Source organism: Candoia aspera, chromosome 3, assembly GCF_035149785.1.
Source record: "Candoia aspera isolate rCanAsp1 chromosome 3, rCanAsp1.hap2, whole genome shotgun sequence".
Taxonomy (NCBI): domain Eukaryota; kingdom Metazoa; phylum Chordata; class Lepidosauria; order Squamata; family Boidae; genus Candoia; species Candoia aspera.
The window spans coordinates 28625243-28651935 of NC_086155.1; the positions used below are offsets into that span (position 1 = coordinate 28625243).

At 43.6% G+C, this 26693-nt stretch overlaps 1 protein-coding gene across 5 annotated transcripts in view; it reads left to right on the forward strand.

The window, feature by feature from the left end:
- Nucleotides 1-13844: 13844 nt before the first annotated feature.
- Nucleotides 13845-26693, forward strand: part of EPB41L1 (erythrocyte membrane protein band 4.1 like 1) — a 212780-nt gene continuing 199931 nt past the window's right edge. The window contains exon 1 of one of the 5 annotated variants that reach the window (XM_063297197.1): nucleotides 13845-13944. The gene's annotated coding sequence lies outside the window, so the exon portion shown is untranslated. The other 4 variants (XM_063297194.1, XM_063297193.1, XM_063297192.1 and 1 more) reach the window with 4 other exon arrangements.

Sequence of the window (26693 nt, forward strand, 5' to 3'; positions counted from 1 at the left end):
TTTTGTGTAAATGAGGACGTCGTCGATGTAGACCAGGACCCCTTTAAACAGATGTTCATGCAGTACCTCATTGATGAGCTGCATGAACACCCCAGGGGCCCCCGCGAGTCCGAAGGGCAGTACCTTGTACTGGAAGGCGCCTAGGGGGCAGTTAAACGCCGTCTTCCATTCGTCCCCCTCCCTGATTCGGATGCGATAGTACGCCTCGCGAAGGTCCAATTTGGAAAAGACTTTGCCCGTGGACAGGTGGGCGAGCATGTCCTTTACCAGGGGTAAGGGGTATTTGTTGGACAGGGAAGCCGCGTTTAGGCCCCGGTAGTCGGTGCAGAGCCGTAGGGTCCCGTCTTTCTTCTCCCGGAATAAGACGGGGGCTCCGACCGGTGAGCATGCTGGCTCTATGAATCCCCTGTTTAGGTTTTTATCGATGAACTCCCGGAGGGTTGCCATCTCCTTCGGGGTCATCGAATAGATCTTTGGTCTAGGTAGGGGGACGTCGGGTAGTAGGTCGATCCGGCAATCCGTCTTGCGGTGGGGGGGTAGTTGGTCTGCCTCTGCCTCTCCGAAGACCTCGGAGAAGTCGGCGTATTGTTCTGGTAGGTCTGCTGTGGTAGCGGCGTTGTCTTGTGTGGTCGCCTCCGCTCGTCCTACCGTGGGGTTGCTTTTGCCAGCTGGTGCCGGTGCTCGATACTCGCCGTCGCCGAATGTGAAGGTGCGGGTCGCCCAGTTGATCCGCGGGTTGTTTTTCGCGAGCCATGGCATCCCCAGGACTGCAATGGGCCGTCCGATGGGCGTGACTACGAACGATGTGCGCTCGGTGTGAGTGCCCATTTGCAGGGTGACCGGCTCGGTTTGTAGCGTGGCTGGTTTCCCTCCCGCTGTAGAGCCGTCCAGCTGGTGGAATGCCAGCGGCGTGGGGAGGGGGAAGCAGCGGAGGTCGAGTTTGGCGACTAGGTCGGGGTGGATGAGGTTTTTTGAGCACCCCGAGTCCACTAGTGCCGCGGCCGTGGTGGCTCCGTTGCCGGCAGAGAGTTGGATTGCTGCCAATATTACGGAGCTTTTGTCGTTTCGTTGAGGTGGTCCGCGTTGCTGTCCCACCGCCTGCCTCGCCACGCGTCTCAGAGCAGGCGGGGAGCATTTCCCGCCGGCTGGTCGGGGTCGGTATTGTCCTCTTCCCCCCAGTACGCGTCCCAGCCCTCTTCCGGTGTCGCTGTGGCCACGGTCATTCGGCGGTGAGGGGGCGGCCCCGGGTTGGGTGGTTTGGGGCTAATTTTCGGGGCGGGCTTGGGCGCGCTGGTCGGCGGTCGGTTGGCGAAGCAATCCGCCGTCTTGTGCCCTAATTTGCCACACCTCCCGCAGGGCTCCCGGTTGAACCTCTTTTTTGGGTATATGGGGCCGGCCATCCCCCCGTGTGGTGCGGGTACCTTTTTCCCGACATAGTTTGTGTCTTCCGTGGTTGTCATAAGGAAGGTGCGGTGCGCGTGTTCGGCTCTCCCCGCGAGGTGGATCCACCCGTGTAACGTTTCTGGGTCGTCGCGGTAGAGGGCCCATTGGAGAACGTCGCGGTTGAGCCCCCTTTTGAAGATTTCCAGCAGGGTGGTCTCAGACCAGTCGCAGACCTTTCCCGCGAGGGCTTTGAACTCCAGGGCGTAGTCAGGGACCGTGCGTGTGCCCTGTTTAAGTCTCTGGAGTGCGCTTTTCGCCCGTACTTTAGCTAGGGGGTCTTCGAAGTAGTTTTTCATCTCTTTGATGAAAGCAGGGAAGGTGGCGAGGGCGGGGGAGCTGGACTCGTACAGTTGGACGTACCAGTCCGCCGCCCTGTCTTGGAGTTTGATCGCCACGGCGGCGATCTTGTCGGCCTTGGAGTCATAGGAGTGTCCGTGCCTCCCCATGAACTCCCTAGCGTTGGTCATGAAAAACGAGAGTTTTGAGGGGGTCCCATCGAAGAAGATGGGGAAGTCCTTTGGGGCCCGGGCGTTTTGTGCGGCCCCGCCTCTCGCTTCCCGGGGTGTGGTGTCGGCCGCCTGTGCCGTCTGCTGGCTCTCCGCTGGCCCGTGTGGGTTCGGTGCTTCGCTCTGGGTGTGGGCTTGTGCGGGGACGTCGTTGGGTGGCGTGGGGGGCATAAGCGCCTGGAGCATGGTCCGGAGTTCCGTCAGCTGAGCCCGCATGGCCGCGAGTTCAGCTCGTGCCTCCTCGTCCACAGCCCGCGCCGCCGCTGGGGCCGGTTCCGTTGGCGCGTCCTCGGGGGTGGGTTGCCGGTGGGGTTCATCGTCCCTCCGCCGCGGGTCCGCTTCCTCCTCCGTCTGATGGGTGTCTCCGTCGTCCTCCTCCGTGTTGAGCACCGTGGGGCTGTCGCTCCACGCCCGTTGCTGGGGTGCGATGTGGGGCGCGGGGTCCTCCGCTGGTTTCGGAAGTCGTGCTGCTCCCTCCCGCGGTCGGGTTGCCTCCGTCGCCATCTCCCCTTGGGGTTGGAGCTGAGGCTCGGGTCGGGTGGGGTGGGCGTCCATGGCTCCGGGAGTCCGCGGTGCCTCTGGCCTCGGTCGGTCCTCCTCTGTCTCTTGCCGCGCGGCTCGCCCTCCTTGCCCGCGCCGTTCCGGCCTCATCTTGCTGGTCTTCTCGCCGTCTACTCCTCCCGCGGCTCGTTGTCGTCCGGTGGGGCTCGGCGAGGCTGAGTTTATGACTCTCAGCTTTATGTCATGCGCTGCCTACCTCTGAATAACGTTCAGACGCTGGTTTGCAAAGCAGGTTCTGGTTTATTTCAGGGTAGGTACAACGTTGGTAGAAAAAAAGCTGAGAGTGACAGGAGCGCGCCGGTGCGGGGTTTAAATACCCCGCGCCGGTCAGCGCCCCCTCGCTCACGGTCACGTCACCCCCCTTTGTCCCATGCGTTGCCCTGCCATTGGTTGAGGGTTTCCAGGATCGCCCATCCTCAGGTTTCCATTCTTCTGCTGATTGCTTTCAGCTGGGCGATCCCCGTTGTATTGCCGCTGATGGCTTGGGTGGCTCCGTGATTCGTTTAGCTATTGTTTGTTAGCCGTTAGTCGTTGTGGGTTGATGGCTACTTAACTTGTGCCCCTTCACTTATTTCCTTGTCATTGTCATGAGTGCCATTGCGCTGATGACTTTAGCTCAACGGCACTCATGACACATCTTTAGTTTGCTTTTGACAGTATTTCATTGTATTTTATTATTTATTAGTCTTTTGCTATTTTTATTTGATTTTTACTCATGTGTATCATGGTTGTTTTTGTATAATTTGATGATTTTGTAAGTTATAGGGAGTCTTTTGATTGCAGTGCATAGGAATTGAATGAATGCATAATATAACAATCCCTGTGAAAACCAGCAATGAAAAATCCACTCTTCATTCTAAGTTTACATTCTAATGATTTGAGTTGTAATTGCCCTAACTTAGTGTAATTCTTGAAAGAACCAGTTTGTTAAAATCCTGTACAATGTCAAACTTAGCATTTTTAAATGGGAGATACACCTGGACAAAGAAAGAGAAATTAACAGAAACCATCTTAGATATTGAGGAAAAAACCAATCTCTTCTATAATCTCTTAAATCAAAGTCTTCAGCAATAGTAATGGGTGGGCAAATTGCATGCCACAGGTGATAAAAATACCCCCCGCCCATTTTTGTTGCTGCACTTGTTCTGGATGCTCCCTCCATCTATATATCCAATGTCTGACAGTGATATGCCATGGTCTGGTTTTTCTGCCACCTGAACAACTACTAAACTATATTTAACTATTTTATTCTTTGGTATATGGTTAAACTATTAAGAAAATATTTAAAACTTTGCTACCTTCCCTAGGGTCTAAGAAAATACTGGAAAAATACATCTTCATTCACTTGTGTAATTTGATGCCTCCATTATGCCCCTTAATTTAAGAAAAAAAACGATTACTTCTCCTGTGGTATATGCACACATATTATAAAAGAAATGTGTGAACATTACCATAGTTCCCCTCCCCAAAACCCAGGATCCTTAATGGGCAAATTATGTTCTGGTTGCATAGTGTGTGGAACCTTGAAAGGGAACTATTATAAAAACAATAGCTGGTGATGCTGCATGACTGGATTTAATTCTTGTAATTATAACTACTACAAAGTTCCTTGTCCCCCTGTGACACATTGTTTTCAATTAGTATTGACCCTGATACCAAATTATATTAGAATTATGTAACTTTAAGTAAGTTACTCAGATCTAGCTACGATGTTATGTATAGTATAAATGTGATATTGTGATTGTTATTATTCTTTGTCCTCAGAATAATTATTGATTTAGCTTTGGATTGTGCTTGGAAGAAAAAGAAGAAAAAAAGGAATCAGCTTCCTTTAGAACACTCATGCACATCTATCTGTTGATTATAACAACTTATGTTACTCCAATCAAAACAAGACTGTGAATGGCTAACATCAATAAGAAAATGTTAAAAATAGTCAATTCAACAAGAACAACATGCTATATTAGAAAACTGTCTTTTTCTCCAAGTCCAAGCAAGTTTCTAGTGAAATGCATTCATCCACTTGATCCATGCTGGCTGCATCACAAGTTATGCTATGCTAGTCTGAGGATCACTTATGAGAAAGACTAACATGCCTGTATATAATAAATTCCCTTCTCACCCCTGTGGGCGGTATGTGTCTTCCTCAACCTTGGGTCCACTACCAGAGGCCTGGGAGTTTGAGGGTTCTGCTCAGTATCTTAGCTGTTCCTAGCACTGCACTCTTCTGGACAGAGAGCTCTGATGTTGTTCCTGGGATCTGCTGGAGCCACTCTCCAAGCTTAGGAGTCACAGCCCCGAGTGGTCCCACCACCACTGGGACCACTTTGGCCTTCACTTTCCACATCCTCTGTAGTTCCTCCTTCAGGCCCTGGTACTTCTCCAGCCTCTCATACTCCTTCTTCCTGATGTTGCTGTCACTTGGCACCGCTACATCTATCACCACTGCTGCCTTCTGGTCCTTGTCTACTATCACAATGTCTGGTTGATTGGCCAGTACCTGCCTGTCTGTCTGGATCGGGAAGTCCCATAGGATCTTAGCCCTGTCAATCTTCACAACCTTTTATGGAATCTCCAGTCTGGACTTGGGAGGGTCTAGGCCATACATTTTACAGATGTTCCTGTACACAATGCCAGCTACTTGGTTGTGCTGTTTAGTGTATGCTGTTCCTGCCTGCATCTTACACCCTGCCACTATGTGTTGGACGGTCTCTGAGGCCTCTCTGCACAGTCTGCACCTCAGGTCCTGGTCTAGTGTGGTAGACCCCTGCTTCTATGGATCTGGTGCGTAGAGCCTGTTCTTGCACTGCTATAATCAATGCCTCAGTGCTGTCTTTTAGTCCAGCCCTTTCCAGCCACTGGTAGGATTTCCCAAGGTCAGCCACCTCAGCTATCTGTCGATGGTACATCCCATGCAGGGTCTTGTCTTGTCATGGCACTTCCTCTGCTTGATCTTCTTTCCATGTCTGCTGCTGCCTCAGGCATTCTCTCAACAGCTCATCTTTAGGTGCCATCTTACTGATGTACTCCTGGATGCTCTGGGTCTCATCCAGGACAGTGGCTTTAACACTTACCAGACCCCACCCTCCCTCTTTCCACCTGGTGTACAGTCTCTGGGTGTTGGACTTGGGGTGGAAGTCTCCATACATTGTGAGGAGCTTCTGGGTCTTCACATCAGCAGCCTCCATGTCCTCCTTTGGCCAGCTCACTATACTGGCAAGGTATCTGATGACTGGCAGGGCACACATGTTGATAGCATGGATCTTGTTCTTCCCATTGAGCTGGCTTTTCTGGACCTATCTTTGACGGCCACTTAGGCAAGCTGCCTTGAGTTGACTTCCAGTGTTCTCTTCCAGAGTCCCACTGAGTTGTTGAGGAAGGTCCTCAGTGTCCTGTTGACTTTGTATAGTGCCAGGCATTCACAGATCCATGTATGTGGCATTGAATCATAGGCTTTCCTGTAGTCAATCCAGGCTGTGCTCAGATTGGTCTATCTAGACCTTGAGTCTTGGGCGACTGCTCTATCTATAAGCAACTGGTGTTTTGAACCTCTGGTGTTGTTTCCAATGCCCTTCTGAGCTATACTCATGTACTGGCCTATATGGTCCTGCAGCTTGGCGGCTGTGATGCCTGATAGGACTTTCCATGTTGTGGGGAGGCAGGTTATTGGCCAGTATTTGGATGGTGCTGTTCCCTTGTTGAGGTCTTTCATGATCAGCACTGTCCTACCTTGTGTTAGCCAGTCTGGGTGGGAGCCTGCTGCTAGCAGCTGGTTCATCTGTGCTGCTAGGCATTCATGCACTGCTGTTTCTTTAGCCAGTAGGTGTGGATCATGTCTGGGCCAGGTGCTGTCCAGCTCTTCATGTTCTTGACCCATTGTTGGATGTCTGCGACTGTGATGGTCACTGGTTCCTGCTCTGGGAAATTTCTGTGGGCTGCTCTCAGGTCCTGCAGCCACTTTGCGCTGGTGTTGTTTCTTCTCTTTCTCCTACATGTTCTTCCGGTACTGTTCACTTTCTGCTGTTGGTGGCTCTGCTGTTACTGTGTTGTATATATATGTGTAATAGCAGTCTGCACTGTTCTTTGTAATGTGGTTTCCAAGTTCAGCTAAACCCCTTTTTATTCAATGTTTTCAGATGGAGCAATGTATTTAAACACACATGGCAGTATTGTGCAAGACTTTAAGATCAAAGTAAATAGCAAGCTACTGGACCGCAAGGGGAATTTATAGCGTCAGTTAATATTTAATTTCTATGTTTGTTTCCACTCTGACGTTCTGCTCTAAAGCATGAATATTTTTCTGACAAGACTTCTCCATCTATACATTCTTCCTGTTCAGAGTTACTAACTATTATAGCAGCAAAGGGATGTCGTAGAGTTTATCTACTGACTTTGAGTCATTGAAACAGAATAATGAAATACCCTAGCACCCAATTCTGTCCACATTTCAGGCTTTAAGCTTATTAAACTACATTAGAAACAAAAACAAAAAAACCTCATCGCCTTTTAATTTTAGAATTTTACATCCAGGATTCTGTATGGGTATGTATATCGACGCACCCTTAAAAAATGTTTTAAAAAATTAAAATTACTATCTCCTTTAAAAAGGTTAACATATGATATTATATAAAACTAAGGAGCAGTAATAGCTATATTACTCTTTTAAAATAAGGTTATAATTCCAACACTAAAAAAGAATCAAAACACCAAAGCAAAACATCTGAATATATAACTTTATTTTTTTCTAAATATGTATATAAAAGGCCTAGATAGATAGATAGATAGATAGATAATTACTAAGATTATGACTTTCTTCAAGTTTTTGCCAAGTAGTCATTAAGTTTCTAGATAATGAACTGAATGTATACTGTATGGAATCATATTGCCCGGTCTTGCCTCTCTATCAATGCAAAGCTAATTCAAGGCTGAAAGTTGACAAATTTCATTAAGCTAACACATACAGAGATACAGACATTCTTTCCTAAGTACATAACCACCTTTTACTTCCAAGATTCTGTATGGACGTGTCCAAAGATGCACACCTTCATATATGAGAGACAGATCTCTCAAGGAGTTTCTGGCTGGCATTTTTGCGTTTGGCTTGTTCGCATTAGCTAGCCAAATGCTAACTGTTGCTCCACAGCCCTTTCCCTCAGCTACTGCTCAGAAAAGCTCAGCATCATTCCACATTTTGTAAAGCAGTGAGGTTTCCATTAGTATACATTATACGACAATGAAGATGTCAAGTATTGTAATGAGAATGGAAGATGCTGAACTCATCTTAACGATTGCTGGGGATTATTTTGATGTCTCTGGCCAAGGATTCTGATTTTATTAAAAAATGTTTTCAAATGGGCAAATTCTTTTAAAAGAATTTTAATTTGCTATTTGGGAACCAGAGCTTATTTTCTCCTTGCTCCTTTTCTTTGGGAGTGAGATCCTCAAGCTGTGTGTCTGTGAAGATGCTGGAAGTTTTTGAAGAACACTGAGTTAGAAGATCAAGCTTCAGACCTGCAGCAACATTTTTGAGTGCAAACACATCTCTTTAGAGATCTTATCTGGAAGCCTGAACTTTGAGATGCTGATTGGAGTTTTAATACAATGAGCTTTCAATTAATGCTCCACCTGTATACATGTGTAAATAAACATTATTTTATGGAAATTCTCTTTTCAAGAAAACCAAACCTATGTAGTATGCTGAATTTCTCACCACTCAGAGAACTGATGTGGAAATTTGAACAGTGGGAATAGAATACAAATGTTTACCTATGTGGGAGCCTGAGGTTAGCTGTGGCTCTTTGACACATGTAAAAAAAATGTTTAGGAACACACATTTTCCTTTCTATGTGACTCAGTGGGAAATAGAATTGCATCCATGGTAAACACAATTGCCATGTCAGGATGCTTTCTACATAATGCTCTTCACTTCTAAGTTTAAACCATGGGTGATGCAGAAGATCCTACCTTCTAACATTATGGCAGGGATAGGCAGCCTGTGGTCTTACATATGCTATTTCTAGAAAATCTCATTATTGTCTATGCAGTGCTGGGAATTCAGCAGTAAATGAAAGGTAAAGAAGGAACTCTTTGAATGAGTTATGATGAGACAGTGGATATTTAATCCTTTCTGACTTGCATGCTTTTTAAAAAATTAAATCACCTCTTCCCCAATTACTATTCACTATGAAGTAAAGTGTATACAAATATAAAGAACACAGCATAAGCAATCAGCACTGTACAGATGCTCAGGATCAGAAGTCTGAATCAGGATAATCCATATGCTGTCACTGTAACTTTCTCATGGATCTTTTCTCTAAAGAGCCATGACCTCTGTGGGCATAGTATCTTCCTTGTCTGTCCAGGGCTACCTTTTCATATAGATATATTTGGAGTTCAGATACTTTAAAAAAATGTAGTGGTTCTTTACAGAATGTAATCAAACTGCAGTTTGTTACTGCCAGACATAGTGATGACCACCAATTTGAATGGCTAAAAAAAATTACATATACAAGTTCACCATCAATAATTGTATCAGAGATAGCATAAAGGTAGCATATCCAGTTGCTATATCTCCTCTCTGTATTAGACAGTGCATTTCCTAGTATTAGTTGCTAGGAAATGCAAGCAGGAAGATGGTCTCCCATTCATATCTTCTTTGTGAACTCTTCATAACATCCAGTTGATCTCTGTGGGAACAGAAAGCTGCAATAAATAGGTCTCTGGTCTATTCCAACTGGCTTATCTTAAACAGGATGTGCTCATGTAATTTAGCCTGTTTCCATTTTCTTCCCCCCTTTACTATTTACTGACAAACAACTTCCACACTACTGAGACCACTGAAGAGAAGTACAAAACAGTAATTTAGTGCAAAATGGCTGCACTGATGTGATGCTGGATGAGAATTTATGGCTATTTTCTGTACATTAATAAATATTTTCCCCTATATTTATTTCTGAAAAACAACAGTGATCTTTGATTCAAAAGACACCACCTAGATAGTTTTAGGGACAAGATGTAAAGCTTACCTATCAAGCTATGAAATTCAAATGGCATTGCTATATAATAATATTAATCCTATCAGTTAATACATAAATTAATGATAAACTTAAAATGCGGCTTTTAATTGAGCTGTAACTCATGCTTCCTTTGTGAAAGGTTATTCAGTGCCATGGTGCTACCGTCCATTGTCTGCTTTACTCAAATGACATGTTTAACATGCTCTTTCAAATAATAAATCGTTTTCTTTAGCCAGTAGAAATGATGGCTTCCATTAAGTACCTTTATAGATCCCTTTTTTAAAATAGTTAAATCAATAGACTCAGAGCACAGGTGCATTTTATACATTATGCAGGGCTAACCTTCACAACTCATTGATACACGTAACTTTTCGAGGTATGTATTGGTTATATCCATTTTTTGACATATCCTTAAAAAACAAAAGCACACCTAAAAAGATAATGGCACAGTTCAGATATAACCACTTTGTCTCATAAACATAGTTCAGATTGGACTAAGATTGAGCATTACCAATGTTCTCTCCCTTTTACATTCACCTTTATATAAAATGTATGGTTTGGTTAAACTATACTTTCTTGTTATATGTAAACTCAGAAACTGTAGTATAAGTTGTAACTCCAAACTTAACTTTCAAATCAGGACCAAACTGTTATTCATTTTAAAAATACCTTTTTAAAATCAGACTTAGGTGTTATCAATATGGTAACATATTGAAATTTTACGGGTTGATTCAGTTTCTATGCCTAAATTCCAGATATGAAGCAGCAGTATCCACATGCATACATGTACAAAAGAGGTGGGGCATGGATGCAACACTACATGCACCATCTTGCCTGTTTTGATTTGTCCAGTGGACACAGATGATTTGCAGTATAATCAAATGCCCATAGACAAAGATTTGGTTAATACTCTGACACTGTTGTGATTTACTTAATTATATTGAATAACTGGTAATTCGTATAGCACTAAGTTAGAAGTGTTTAACCAGCCATGTTGGCCATGATCATAACTGAACAATCCACATTTATGGTTCTGCATAGTATGAACCTGTAAAATTCTAGATTGATGATTCATACAAAATATTTCTGAAGGTAATCTGCATTACCCCATCATTTTCTTTGTATTTTGCCCTTTGTTACCCCCTTTCAGTTTTCAATCACAAAGCTCTAGAGCTAGGAAAATTTCTCAGTTTTATACCTTGTTATCCTTATCCTTATACTGAAACTAGATTCTTTTAAACTTGCTCATCTTTTGTTGTTGCTAACATTAACAATATACTCTCAGAGCAGTGGCACTGACTGAAACCCTGTTTACCAACAGCCTGAGGCCAAAAGGAAGACTGAGACCTCAAATCAGTGCTTCAATTGACAACTATTATACATTAACAATGCTGCATCTGCATGGCCATCTTTTCTTCACTAGATCACAGGGAGCTCTCAGTCCCTGCAGGTCTTTCTGTTGAGTTTAAGATTGTGTGCCATCTAATTTATGTAAATTATATACAAAAATGTAAAATAAAATGCTTGAATAGTGGATTTTTTTTCACCCCACAAGTATGTTCACACTGAAAGTTTTCTTTGATAGGAAAGTAAAATGCAGTACATGAAAATAAATTAAAATGAGTGTAAAAACACTAGAGAACATGATACTAGTCAATCATAACATCCTGGTAAATGTATAAAAGTGGGGACTGTTTCAAAGGTATATTGGAACCCTGAGTTGTAAATATGGATTCCAGTTATGTAAATAGCTTGCAGCTACACAAGCTGTACTCTTCCTCAGCAGTATGGGAAAATTCAGAGTCCCTCATGCTGGCAAAGCACTCACCCCACCCTCCAAGCAATGACCCTCTGTATTCCCAGCAGTGGACCATTGGAAAGAAACTCTGATGACTAAAGGTCAAAGCTCCTTGCATGTTTCTTTTACTCATTTTTCATTTTTATTGTTCTGGACCTTCTCTATCAGTAGCTGAGAACAGGTATAGGCAATGCCTTGATTCCAAACAGTATTTCAACCTGTTCTTATAGCAGCCAGTATGTATTTCCTGGGGTGTCCCTGAATCTGTGCAAACCACCCCCTTTTTGAGAAAGGCAAATTATTTCAAATCCAGTGTGGATTTGAATTAGTGGCCAACCAAGCTGTTTCTGACTGTTCTGCAGACTGGAACACAAAGTTACCTGCTTTTCTTCCATTTGGATGGAGCGAGGAAGCATTGCCCACAGGAAGAATCAGAATCTCCCTGTGTATGCATGACAGGGCGAGTTCTCCCTCTACCTTCCTTAGTCATGCCCCTGGCTATTATCCAATTCTTTGCATTGACTATGCAATAAAACAGTGTTTCTCAACCTTGGCAACTTGAATGTGTGGACTTCAACTCCCAGAATTCCCTAGCCAGCCATGGGGAATTCTGAGAGTTGAAGTCCACACATCTTCAAGTTGCCAAGGTTGAAAAACACTGCAATAGAGATACTGTGTTTGCATGACACACTGAACACAAAAATTAAACCATGTTTTAGTTATGCAAATCCAGCCCATTTGATTAATGTATAGTTTAACATGTCATGCAATCCCAGAAAAGTGGGATAACTGAGGAAACCATGATTCATTTAACCATGGGTAAGTATGTCACAAGATGAGAGCCAATTTGGTGTGGTAGTTAAGGCATCAAGCTAGAAACCAAGGGACTGTGAATTCAAACCCTGCCTTAGGGACAAAGCCAGCTGGCTGACCTTGGGCCAGTCACTTTCTCTCGGCCCTGGGAAGGAGGCAATGACAAACCACTTCTGAAAAACCTTGTCAAGAAAACTGCATGGGCTTGTCCAGGCAGTCTCAGAGAATCAGACACGATTCAAGGGATAAAAAAAAAAAAAGTATGTCACACAGACATGGCCAGATTAATGTACTGGACTTTAGTGGCATTTCCAGGGATGCTATGGAGACCACTGACATTTGTATGGTATGATTGTATTTTCTGAGTGAGATACTATCCCCTTCTGGACTGAGCTCACACTAAAGACAACAGCCATCCATTAGTACTTTATCTCTAGACCCAGCACAATGTACTTGGACCATTATGAAAGTCAGGAAATGAAATGGCAACATTTCAGTGCACATTTATATTCATGTCCACTAATCAGTACTGCTAGCATGCACTGAATAAGGGGTAGTTGTGAATGGTGCATTGCCCTTAAGCAGACACATTACCAACTATATAAAAAACATAGTGTCTAAATCTACAAATGCATTGAATGGCTGTGAGAACCCACATTATTAAGATGTATTTTACTTGCCTCAGTTTTTATTTTGATTAACTGCTTTCAGCAGTTGATATTTTGAAAACAAAACCCATTCCCTTTCAGCTGAGTGTGAACTGGCATAATCTCCCTACGTTACAGGGGTAGTCCTATTAAAAAAAAAAGACGCCAAAAAACCTAAGAGATAAACGTGGAACACCTGAATGGGTCTCATACAATTTCTACAGACGCTATAAGAGGATTTTCACGTGTTGAGAAAAGCGATTTGAAAGCAACGATGGATAGATGGTTAGTCAAATATAACCGCGGACATGCGGCGCCAGAAGACGCCCAAATGCTGGAAACACCTTTTCTACACCCCTCCCATCCGACGGTGGCTTCGGCAGCCAAGGACGCTGTGAGATTTCGGGGCGTGGCGCGCGCTCACCTTGGTTTACGGAACAATGAGACGGGCGCCGCTGTGGGCGGGGCTACAAGGTTTCCATCTCTCTGAGTAGAAGGAAAAAGGGCAACTAGGAAGCAATGCGGGTTAGCCCGGAATCGGATCATAGTCCCATAAACGGCCGCTTCCTTGTTTTCCACCTGGGATAAGTGAAAGGGCTGGCGGGGCAGCTCCGGATGCCCTCTGCTTATAAACAAGTGCGCTGCAAGTTGGAAAGCTTCGCGGGCTGCTCCGAGGTTGACTGCGGCTGCTACGAAGGTGGCTCCCTACCACGTAGAGCCGGCGGTTGCAGCCCGCGCAGCGGCTGTTTCATTCCATAGACGATCCTTCTCTTTTCCTGCCACCCCCGCCTCCTCCTTTTCCTCGGAGGCTGGTTCTGCTGCTCATGACGTGCCTCTCGCGCTGAGCTCCCAGTCCGCCCGCCTTCCAGCTCACTCGCTGCGCTGCAGCTGCCTTGCATTATTATTATTACTGCTACTATTGTTTGTTTTTCCCCCCTCCCCACCACCGCTTTCCGAGGCGGCCTGATTCCTTTTTCTTACACCTAGAGAACGGGGGGGGGAGGGGGGCGCTGCATTGTTCTATCCCGCCTCTATTTATTTTCTATTTGCAATTTTTTTATTGCAAGGAGGCTCGAAGAAGCCTTTGAGACTTCTCGCCAGATGATCCTCTCCTCGGCCAGCGATACATCTTGACTCCGGATTACTCGGGGGAAAAAAAGGTTAGCTGTGGCGTCGATTCCTCCCCTCCCCCCTGCCCCGAAGTACCCCCACGACACCTCCTGCCTTTTGCTTTTCCTTTCCTCCCACTTCCCAGAGCGTCCGACGGGGCTGATCGGTAGACGCCCCAACTGTGCCGCGCCGCGGTCTCGCTGGAGCTCGCAGGGCTGCGAGATCGCGCGGAGGGTCTCGGAAGAGTTCGGCGTTTGCAGCCTGGGCGGGAGAGGAGAGTGGGATCTGCTCGCGCGCGCCGCGCCTTTCCCCCCGCTTCATAAATTCGACTTCTCTGTTCTGTAGCCAACTTCCCAGGTAACATCGTTCTCATCCTTATTATCGCTGTTATTGTTAGCATTCTTATTCTATGCTTGCTTTGCTCTTGATCTTCATGTCACGCCGCCTTTGGCTTGTGCAGCGCCCCCATATTCCTCCCTTCCAGAGAGGGGTGTGTTTCTTTCTTCCCTCCGCGCGACGAATCAGCGTTCTTTCTCCCCTCGCGTCTCTGGCCTTCATTGGCTGCCGGTTGCTGGAAACGGGGGTGGGGAAGGGAATCGGAGCCAGGCATTCAGGTGTACTTGTGCCCTGTTGATCTTTAATACCTTTTGTTTTTAAAGTCCGATTGAACTTCTCCCCCCCCCTTCTTTGAGAATTGAAACGCTAAGTCTTTCTCCCCCGCCCCGTCCAATTTACATTTTCTTTGCCTCTAAACCTCGAGATTTAGGAAGGGGTTGGAGTAGCCGAGGAGCAAATTGGGCTGGAGAGTGCGGGAGCGCCAGCTGTTTCGTTGCTTCCGCGAGTTTCTCTCTGTCCCCCAGAAAGTCGATCCGAGGGCAAATCGCGCATTGTTCCTGCAGCTGTATCTGCCTGAGTGCCCCCCGTTTCTTTTCCAAATCTTCGAAAGGTGCGGAGCTGTGCCCAAGTGGCGTTCAATTTTCATTATCCAAAATACCCCTCTCCCTATGATGCGAGGCCGTCTTGACTACTCAGTAGCTGAAATCGGAGCGAAGAGAATTGGTGTTGATCCTGAAAAGGTCTCGGTTTCAAGAGTTCTGCGGTTTCGAGAGCTACTTTTCTAGATGTAAGCGATCCTCGTTGCTTTTCGTTTAGCCGAAGAAAAGAGGCTAGGGGCTACCTCGTTGGACGGGATAGCTATGTATGCATCTCCTTGCGTTTGGATCCTCGGGCAGGTGTGAGCGGGTGGCCTCCCTCGCCGCAGGGTCTGGGGGCGTTGGAAGCGAATTCCTCGTTTTCCGTAGCTGAGAGAGACTGGGAACCGGAGCGTGGCTGCCACGCCCAAATTCCAGGCTCTTTGGTGGCCGCGATGGGCAGCCGTGATCCGTCTCAGGGTTTCCAGCTCCGTTCTCAATTAATCGCCCCTTTTGGAAACAGACACGGTTTTTACAAGGTTGTATGTTTTTGGTTGGACTTTAGAATACTTTTGATGGATAACTGTGGTTAGTTTCTGAGAAATTCTTTGGATCTTCTAAACAGCGTGATGGTCATCCTCACAATAGAGCTTTGATACAACACTGGTAGTAATGTGTGTTTAAATATTGACAGCCCTGGAAGGTTTCTTTGGTTGTAAAATCCTTAAAGGGAAAACTCTACTTGGATACAGCAGGAACACTAAGATTAATTAATAAATTAAGATTAGATTAGCTAACATTAAAATTACTTAAGATTGCTTATTCACATGTAATTCCCTGTTGAATTCAGTGGTGCTTTCTTTCAAATAAAATGGCAACCTTAAAGTGTAATCCTAGGGACACTGGTGAGAAAAACTCTATTGTACTTAGTATTTCCAGTTATACATATGCGTAGGATTGTCTTTTAGTGATTTGCTCCAGTGATGCAGAAGCCAGGGTCTATTCATGATCATTAAGGTTTTGGTTTTTGTAGAGTTATGGAAGGAAGAGAGGACAGGAAAAGTGCCAGCTCTTGTTAATTCACTGTCCACCGAAACAGAAAACTGCTGACTCCTCTGCTTCAGACCAGGTTCCTTATAAAGCAGAGATCTGGTTGGAAATCTTGCTTTGATATGTGAGTTGATGAATGCAGTACTACCAATATGAGCTCTAGTAGATTAGTCACCATGTAACGCCAGAACAAATTTGGAGGGTTGTGCTGTAGGAAGTTGCTTAGATGAAAGAAAATGGTAAGTTGCTTAGCAAATGGCAATTCATCCCTTCCTCCCTTCCTGTTGCATTTTGCCGTTTGAAGCACCAGAGGCTCCATCTTGTATCTACAAGCTTATTGAACTCTAGGCGATCTGCATTTATTTTCTTGAAGAGACCCAAACCTCTGAGCCCTCAGACAGAAATTCAGTGACTTTTCTGTAGCATGTGTTTGTGAATGTATTCTCAACTGTTTCTCCGGTAAATGTTTCTCTGTGTTATGGATGATGTGCATGATGTTTCTTAAAAATACCTCTGATACAGTTCGTGATATTGATGAAAGGCTGAATATGAATGATACCTACAACAGATCAGCAAAGGAATTAAGTCACTGACATTTGCTGTTGTGAAAAGCAACCATGTGGAAAATGACTGTGAATTTTGGATTTTGTGTTTTAGAAAGCCAGGAGGTTATGTAAATAGAACGAAGGAAAATGTTAATTCTGGGTATGTGTGCATGTATGTGCACATGTGTGTGCAGGAAAATCAGCTGTTGGTATTATTGCTGAACTGAAGTTGTACTTGTTTCCTTGATTCAGCATAACACAAGGCCAGTTGATTTTCAGAAGCCTAGTTTGCATAAATTGTTAAATAAAGAACATTGACAGTGGGTCCTTGCTTTTTTTTTTCTTGTTGGTTTCTTCAATATAATCATATGACAAAATGTGGATTCTGGTGAGAGTTTGATGGACTTTTGAGAGCTTTATGTCTGATGAACATAAGCAGTACACTCTGAACTTCCTCCTTTGACATTTATGTTTACAGTGCATTTGTTTTTCAGTATAACATGGTTTGAAGCAGAGGTTTCAAACATTTTTCTTGCTGTATTAATTTCTAAGCTTTTGACCAGACTTATAGTAGCATATTATGGAAGATAAAAGGCAAACATGCCTTCCTTAATCACTTGGAGCCCATTTCTTTAATTAACTAGTTACCTTCCTTTTTTGCATCAAGTTCCATAATCTGTGTAGTTTTTGCAACTTACTTGTTTGCTAGAGAGTATGTTTAATCATGATCAAGGCTAGATCTTCAGTCCAGATGTCTTTGTGTTTTTTTTAATGTAATGATATGATGGTTTCAGTTTTGATTCTGTAGTAGGAAGATACAGGTTTAAGTATTTGAGGTTACATAGCACTGACAACTTTAAGGAGGAGTTTCCTAACCTGATTTGGAAAATGATCCCTGAGGCTCTTTCCTGCAGGCAAGACAATACCATGAAACAATAGGGTTTGGGCAATTTGGTTACCTGTAAAAATATTTCAGGGAAACTCTACTGCATATTTTTTGATGTGTAGTGGATTCTTACACATAGTTAACTAAAAAATAAGGTGTGCATAGAATTCCAGCCTAAATTAGTAAAGGTGAGATCCCTCTTTTGTCTTCCAGTTAGTCAGAAACTTTGGGTTTCAGCATCATTTATTTGTGAACTGCTACAATATTATTATTGATCTGTTGTGGGCATTTGGGTGTGGTTTGATGGCCTTTGATCTACTTGCTGGCTTTGTCTTTGATTCTCATTTTCCTCTCATGTCTATGAACTTATTTTAAGACTTATGAAAAGCTTTTGTAGGAAAAAAAAAAGGAAACTGAATTGACAATCTAGTTAGGAGATATGCATTCACTTTTAAATGGTGCCCAATGTGATGTTACTGTATATGCTGATCACATGGCATTTCCCTTTTTTGGGGGGGAGGGGGACTTGCTTTTCTGAAAGCCAATAGTTATTGTCCCACCCTTTCTCTGCTTCAGATGGTGTAGTACTGCTCTGCAAGAAAGGGTTTATTGTAACAGTCTTTCTAGCAGTGACTTTTTTGGTCTTCAGAAGAGTTGACGCTTAACTGCTTGAGTGTAGAGAAAAATCTGCTTATGGTATGCATGTTCAGAGATCGACATCTTGCAGTTTCTTTCAACTTGATGTTGGTAGTCTGGAGCCAGAGTATTGGTTTGTACATGCATTTCTCCAAGTGCATTGGTTCTAGGATGAGATACGGTTCACTGACTGCTCCATTCTTAGCATGGTAAAGGTAAAGGTTTCCCTTCACATTAAGTCCAGTTGTGTCCGACTCTAGGGGGCGGTGCTCATCTCCATTTCAAAGCCGAAGAGCCGGCATTTGTCCGAAGACACTTCCGTGGTCATGTGGCCGGCATGACTAAATGGAACGCCATTACCTGCCTGCCGAAGCGGTACCTATTAATCTACTCACATTTGCATGTTTTCGAACTGCTAGGTTGGCAGGAGCTGGGACTAGCAACGGGAGCTCACCCCGTCACGCGGATTCGAACCACTGACCTTCCCATTGGCAAGCTCAGCAGCTCAGTGGTTTAACCTGCAGCGCCACTGTGTCCCCTTCTTAGCATGGTACTGTTTGATAAAGACAGCCCTTGGTGGTGGTTTTTCATAGTGCAGGCCTGCCTTTGAAGAGCCTTGAATCAATAGGCCCTGAGATGTCAGTCTACAGCTTCTGCTGTACTTATTGAACAGGTTTGACGGCTGCGCTGGGTGGAAATAATAGGCGCTGTAGTACAAAACATCTGGATTATTCTACCTGTCACTCCTAATTCTTCTACAGCAATGTATTTGGGCAGCATACAAATATCTATATTTTTAAAAGTCAATAAATAACCCAGATTCTCAGGAATCTTCCCAATGCATACTTTTCTCTTTTCTTGTTTTGTCCATGACAGAAAAGGCATTTGTATAGTTTCTGCATGTATGAAATTAGCTCTGTCCCTGGTTGCCTTCACTGCTTTTGTTGTGAATGAAGAATAGGAGCTGCTGCAGTAAGCATCACTCGTGCTTTCTCTCCCCCAGAGATTCATCTTTCCATGTAGTGTGTGCGCTTCTCTCGTGCCTTCTTTGTCAGTGGGACCATTGATGGCAGCAAAATATTTCTCAGCTCTGTCTGCAATTGCTGGGTTACATTTATTGCTTTAACAGCAAGTTTGGATGGTAATGGAGGCATTAAATCAGACATATTCTATAAATAGGGATGAAACATTCACAACAATTACTGCTGCAGTGGGTACGCGCACACCTTGAGGAAGGGGTGGATTGATGCCGTGTGCTCTGTGGGCTGCTTGGTATTGGTTTGTACAAATTGCCAGCTGATAAAGCCCTTGATTCTAAGAGACGAAAACTAGAGTATCTTTCTTTTTTCACCCCCTGTGCAGAACAACAGCAATGTCTGTATATCTCTCTTTACTGACCTCGGTGTTTCCCAAGAATTCTACTAATGAAAAAGGTGAATTTTGCATCATCAATTTCAGTGGGACTAGATTGCTGTGATTAAAATTGAGATTGCCAGTCATGCCCATTTGATCCATTGGCAAGAGAGTGCCTTCCTTTTATTTTTTCACAATTTTTTAAAAACTATAAATGCCATTTGCAGACTTAATTCTGATTCCTGCCTTTGGAAAACTTCTCTTGATATGACACAGCTGGAGGGCTGGAAGTTATGGTGCTACAGGCATTGGCTTGGAGGTCTCTTTGAATTTGGCAAGCTGTATGATTTAGCTTTGCCTTCACTTTTTACTTTTTGTGCGATGAAAATGTTAATATTTTTCTGCCTCTGGGTAATGCTAGGACCCTTATATTTGTGCGTGTATTTGAATATATCTAATAGATACTTTGGTGTGCTATAACTTTAAATAAGAACTTTGGACTGTATATCTTATAGATGTTGTTATATATCCCTTGTTGGAGATGAAATTCATTTTCAATTCAGCAATATTGCTCCAAATCCAGAGCCCTGTGTGTGCTCTGATATACAGCGAGGACCTCTCCAGTTCAGTGAAGGAAACCATGTTTGGACACCTGCTGTTGCCCATTTTTTCCTTTGCTTATGCAAATAAAGAATTGCAAATAAAGAATTGCTGTTGGAGCCACATGTTCTGGGGTGATTGTTTGAAATGCTAACATCAAAATAAAGTAGACACAAAGCAAACAAAACTTGCCCACTGAACTGTCCTGTTGAAAATCTGTGGCATGCATATAAAGTTTGATACTGTGCAAAAACATATAAGAGTGTGAATATGCATCTGCTAGATCTAGCTGAACAGCCATTGTTCTGATTGGAACAGCCATATATCTCTTTGTCAGTGGGTTTCCACTGTAGAGCAGAAAAGGAGAATCTGCTATTCAAAACCATGTTGCCCCTAATGTTAATTTTTATAAATGCTTGCTTGAAGAAACAGGTGGTGGAGGTAGGGATATGTGTGCATGTAGATGTTGAATTGGGGAAAGATGGTTAGCTTTGCTCTCTTCTTAAAGCAATCCCTCTTTTGGGGGGGATGGGTGATAACATAATTTGAATAATAAATAAATAGAGAGAGAGAGAGCGGTGGTAAGTTTCATCTTATGAAACAGTACTTCAGTAGTATTCCCAAGCATTTCTTTGAGTTTCTGCATAGTAAGAAACATTAAAGTCCTTTTTGGATAGCAAAAATGTTTGCATCCCCTCTTTATTATGTGGTTTCCAAGATGTTCTCTATGTAAGCACCTGTAAAACATTTTGTAAGTTCCTTACACATGTATACAATCATAAAAGATAAAAGTGAATGCTCACAAACCTTTGCCAAGAGAGGTTTAAGCACTATGTTTAAGTTTAGTACTGCACCCAGGATTATAAAGGAGCAGCTAGATAGGTAAATTCATATAAAGTATAATTCTTGAGTGTGATACATCATTCCATGAAGTGTATTTAGCACTGTAATTTCAGTTTAGATTGTTGAAAAGGCCCTAGTGTTGCTTCTATTCAGAATTTCATTTTGAGAAATAAGACCTAAGTCAGTAAATTCTTCAGTCTGCTGGCCAGTACCAAATGAGCAATTAGCGTGTATTTATTTATTTATTTATTTATTTGATTTCTATAGCTGCCCATCTCAACAAGTGACTCTGGTGGCTTACAACAATAAAACCATAAAACAATTATAATTAAAATAGTTAAAATATAAAATAAATATAAAATAAATATATATGGCTGCCAAGTGAGCAGTGCATAGATATTAATACAGCCAGGAGACGGGACCATCCACACACTTGAGGCCCCAGGCCTGGGCACAAAGCCAGGTCTTTATGGCCTTACGAAAGGCCAACAGGGTCGGGGACATCCTAATTTCTGGAGGGAGGATGTTCCAGAGGGCAGGCGCTATGGAGGAGAAGGCACGCCTTCTAGTTCCCGCCAGCTGACACTCCCTGGCTGACGGGACCTGCAGCATACCTAACCTACTAGATCGAATTGGACGGGCAGAAACAACTGGGAGAAGGCGGTCCCTTAGGTAACCCGGCCCCAAGCCATGAAGGGCTTTGAAGGTGACAACCAGCACCTTGAATTGCACCCAGAAGCACACTGGCAACCAATGCAGCTCACGTAGCAGTGGTGCTACATGTGCTGAGGAGCCAACACTAATCTCATCTCTCTATTGATTACTGCAGGAATTTTCAGCTTTTTTGGAACTTTGAGAGGATATTATAGACATATTCTTAAAATGGTTGCCATAGTGGACAGGGTCACTCACAAAATACTCATTGTTCAAGGGGCAAACTGATGAGGCAGTTACCCCTCCAGCTTCAGTTTCTTAGAAAAAGAAAAAAAAAAAAGCTAGGTGAACACACTTCCAAACAGCACTAGGTTGCAGCCTTCTTTTGTTTTTATTTTTTTTAAGAACACCTCTAAAATATTGGGGGTGAGGTAGGGGGGAGGCTGGAAGCATCACTGCAAATAAAGATTATGCTTGAGTCTAATGCTTTGCTTTACAATGTTCCAGTTTCTCATTTATTTAATTTTTAATTAAATATAAACCAGAGAAAAACAACTGGAATATAAAACCTGATAGGCAAGAAGAAAGGTTTCCATAGGCATTCTGGTACTGAGGGCTTATTGTAAGTTTGTTTCAATCACATGTAAGGTGGGAAGCACAGGGCATAGATATCTGCTGGGGATCAGATGGGAATGGGGATGCAATACCCAGGGTGGAGAAATTTCTTAATGTGGAGAGGAAATGTTTCCTTCCTTCATCTTCTTTCTTCTCTTTCCCACCTCCCTCTTTAGCTTTTTAAAATTTGAATAGGGGAGAGAGAAAGGCTTGGGTTTTTTTTTCTTCTGAAGCTTCATTAGGGGCTCATAATGAATTCATGTCCCTCCCATCCTGCCTTATGATCTGACACGTTCAGTAGATATTTTTAGCTTTGGTTTTTTAATGTTCCCTCCTGCAGGATTTTGAAAGGAGCTGCACCTTAGGGTAAAAGAAAGTCATTTCATGAAAAGTTGGGTATGGGGGAGGGGGACACAGGAAGATCCCCTCATACATTCTCAGAATAGACTAGCTTTATTTCTTGCAAAAAGATCAAACCAGTCCATCCTCCAGGAAATAAAGCCAGACTGCTCACTTGAGGGAATGATATTAAAGGCAAAACTGAAATACTTTGGCCACATAATGAGAAGACAGGACACCCTGGAGAAGATGTTGATGCTAGGGAGAGTGGAGGGCAAAAGGAAGAGGGGCCGACCAAGGCAAGGTGGATGGATGATATTCTAGAGGTGACGGACTTGTCCCTGGGGGAGCTGGGGGTGTTGACAACCGACAGGAAGCTCTGGCGTGGGCTGGTCCATGAAGTCACGAAGAGTCGGAAGCGACTAAACAAATAAACAACATTTCTTGCAATTAATACCTGTGAAAAACATTACTGGCTCATATCAGTGCAGCCGGGTGGGAACCCAGTCAAATCTGCTGTTTGTAGAAAAGCATCTGAATTTGGAGGGATGTGAGTTTCGAAGGCAGAGGAGGGGAAATACGCCACTAGGTCCCTCTTTCCCCCTCTCCATTATTTCAGGCCTGAAATTTGGTTATGTGCAGAGGTGGTTGTAAAGTGGAAGAGTGATAGCTGCTGTTGCCGAAAGGGCAGCATTGGCTATTTTTGATTCTATACTTGGAGGCAATGGATTTGAATGAACAGTGGACGCAATTAAAGTGCTCTAATTAAATGTATTATTGATTTGGCATAATTTCTAATGTAAGAGGTTCTATCAATACTGAAAAGCCTGAGAAATCTGGGCATTCTGGACTTCTGCAGGTCCGCCCCCCCCCCATGCCCATCCCTGGGTTTGGTAAATCTTGCAGTCAGGAGGAGCTTGGATAGACGTTGTTTGAAGATGCTTTAATTTAGATCAGTGTTTCTCAACCCTGTCCACTTTAAGATGTGTAGACTTCAACTCCCAGAATTTCCCAGCCAGCCTGAATTCTGGGAGTTGAAGTCCACATATCTTAAAGTGGTCAAGGTTGAGAAACACTGATTTAAATTCTTGCTCTGGATAAGGGTTGGACTAAATAGCCTAAGTACCTCTTTCCAACTCCATTATTCTATGAAGTGTACTTAAGCCTTAAAATCTCCTTTTAGAATGGGAGGTCCTGTCTTTTCTGCTGGCAAGAGATCAGGAATAGGTCTTCCATGTATTGCTGAATTTTTGTCCTTAAGGGCTGTCCAGATTTGCTGTTCTACTTTCCATGCTTCAACAAAACCTTGTGTCTGGGCATTTCTGGAAGTAGTAATGCTGTGGTATAAAGGAGGGATGATGTAGTGCAAGTCTCATTGAAAACAGTTGAAAAAGGCAATAGTGATAGCTGGATTTAGTTTCAGGCAGTTAAGAGAGGAACCACCACAGTGGATTGTCTTCCTTGATTGCGTTAGGTGGTACAAATGTATCATTATTTGCTCTAGGAATGCTAATATGGAAGTGTCCAACCTGGAGCCTTAGGGATATGCTGAACTGTACAACTACTTTCAAAACTGTTCCTAATCTTCAGCTATATATGCTTTGTGGAACTTACAAAGCATCTTTAGATATCATCAATGTTCTTTAATTTTCTGGAAGGTCGTAGAACAGATTCTTGTTTAAATACTGTGGTGGATTTTATACGTATGTCTTTGAGAATGGAGTAGGTTAATGCTAATAACAACAACATGATAACAGTTATGATTTTATTAAAGGTGAAGTTAATATATTGTTATTGCCTGTGCTCTGTAAACTGGAAGGATCATAATATGAACTTCTCCAATTGGTTTCGTATTTACTAGGTTTGTTAGGGATGCAGTGGCGCTGCAGGTTAAACCGCTGAGCTGCTGAGCTTGCCGATCGAAAGGTCGGCGGTTCGAATCCGCATGACAGGGTGAGCTCCCGTTGCTAGTCCCAGCTCCTGCCAACCTAGCAGTTTGAAAACATGCAAATGTGAGTAGATTAATAGGTACTGCTTTGGCGGGTAGGTAACGGCGTTCTGTGACTGTCATGCTGGCCACATGACCACGGAAGTGTCTACGGACAAACGCCGGCTCTTCGGCTTTGAAACGGAGATGAGCACCGCCCCCTAGAGTCGGACACGACTGGACTTAATGTCAAGGGAAACCTTTACCTTTACCTTACTAGGTTTGGTCAAGACAGTTGGTGTTGTTTGAAATATGTTAAAGTTTTATTTTCTTAGATTTTCCATTATGTTAGAGAACTTTCATTGAGGGCTGACAGTGAGGAGCCAGTGCTGGAGACCAAGCATATGCTTTAATTTTGTTGTCAGAACAGAATCTCAGATTTAACAGAACATTGCCACAGTTCCTGTCAAAATAGTTGTTTCTCTTATGCTAGCCAGGAATTGGAAGCTAAGAACAAATCATAATTTTTATCCTGACTTGCTGAGCGGGGAATAAATCAGAGTTTCCAATTTCCATATTTCTTTACCAGGCTGTGTAGTGATGCCAGACCAGCGTGAGTGCTATTTGCTTTTAGCAAGTCAGAATTCTGGATTATGGTGAACTGGGACCCTGTTTTGATGAAAATCTCAGAGAACAGTAAACATTATATTCTAGTAGCACTGGGCAATGTTTAGAATTTATTAAAAATACACAGTTGCGGAAGAGTTCAGTTTTGTTCTTTTTTTGGTGAGTCAGCTGAATTCTGGTGTGGTATTTTTGCCATATGATTCATGATCTCTACTCATTGAGATCTGTCTGGAACAGCTTTGAGCAGACAGGTTTTAATAAAAAAAAATTGCCTGATTCCTATGACAAATAACCAGAATAAGGAGTCTGTGTGAAAACATTTTAGGATTAGGTTGCCTAAATGTGCTCAATGCTTAGGATTTGCTAAGAAATACTAAATGAAGAATCTGAAGTAGATTCATAATTTCATAATTCATTCTGGATTAATCCCTTCTAGTGCCTTGATTACAGATAGCTTGCTTGTCTCTATAATAGAAGGAGAATATTAAAGCATGTTTTCACTGCTAGATTTATCCAGAAATCTGATAGAGTGGCCAGGGCTGCAACTGGGGGGGGGGGGGGGGGGGGCAAGCGGCGCATGTGCGCTGGGCTCCGCACTGGGGGGGGTGTGTGCCAAAATGGGCATGGAATCCATGTTTGCCCTGGGTGACACAGACCCTAGTTGCGGCCCTGGGAGTGGCACATGCTTGAATTTGATACAATTCTCCCATTCATTTCTTTTTCATGCTTTAATGGGTAATGTTGATAGGTTTATCTGTCATCAAACCTGTAGATGCCTCCTTGCAGATCAAAATAAAATGATACACTGAACAATATTTTCACTGTCCTGATTTATATTTTGTAAATCAATATTTTTCCAGAAAAAAGATGGAATTGCTGATTCAGTCAGGGATGAGATTTGCAGTTTCCATCTGTAACTTTGCTTTTTATTGTCCAAACAGTAGATCAGTCTGCAGATTCTGATTTCAGCCATTTTTGGAGTAGCTTTCCAGGGGCTCAAACCTGTTCCCTTTTTGATTGCAATCTCAGGACAAACAGGAAAACCAGGGAGACAAAGCCCATGGATTGCTTTAATACATAGCTGGATGGCTCAGCTTGGTGGTATTTGTGTGTGTGAGTGTGTGTGTGTCTTCAAGTCATTGTTGACTCCTGGAGACTGCCTGGACAAGTCCCTTTCTTGGCGAGGTTTTTCAGAAGTGGCTTGCTATTGCCTCCTTTCTGGGTCTGAGAGAGAGTGACTGGCTGAGGGTCATCCAGCTGGCTTTGTGCCTAAGGAGGGACTAGAACTCACAGTCTCCTTATTTCTAGCCTGGTGCCTGTCATGATCCCAGACGTTCCCAGAACATCTGATTGGACTCGCGTGCATGAATGAAGTCAAAACGTGTCAAGACCTTGTGAGTTGGTAGAAGTGGGAGGGGGACAAGCCAGGAGTGCGAAAGCATCTTGTTTGGGCTATCTCTGGTATCCAAGGTCAAGCTGCCGAGCCGTTGGAGCCATCTGCACAGAACTGAATGAACTGGCATGAGAAGGGGGGCTGCATACTGAAGGAGGGGGTTGAGTTCATTGGGCTGTTTAACTTGGAGAAAATGCGGGAACTTCTATTTGCAACTTTTTCACTGTACTGCATACTACACTCCATTAAAGAGATTTTTATTTGAACTACGTATGAATCGAATTTAATGGTAGGCCGAGTAGGGCAGTCATCACAGTGCCTTAACCACTACACCAAACTGGCTCTCTAGCTTGGTGGGTTACAATCAGATTATCTTTGTAGAGAAAGAAAGTAGATGGGATTTTCAGCAATTTTCCTTTG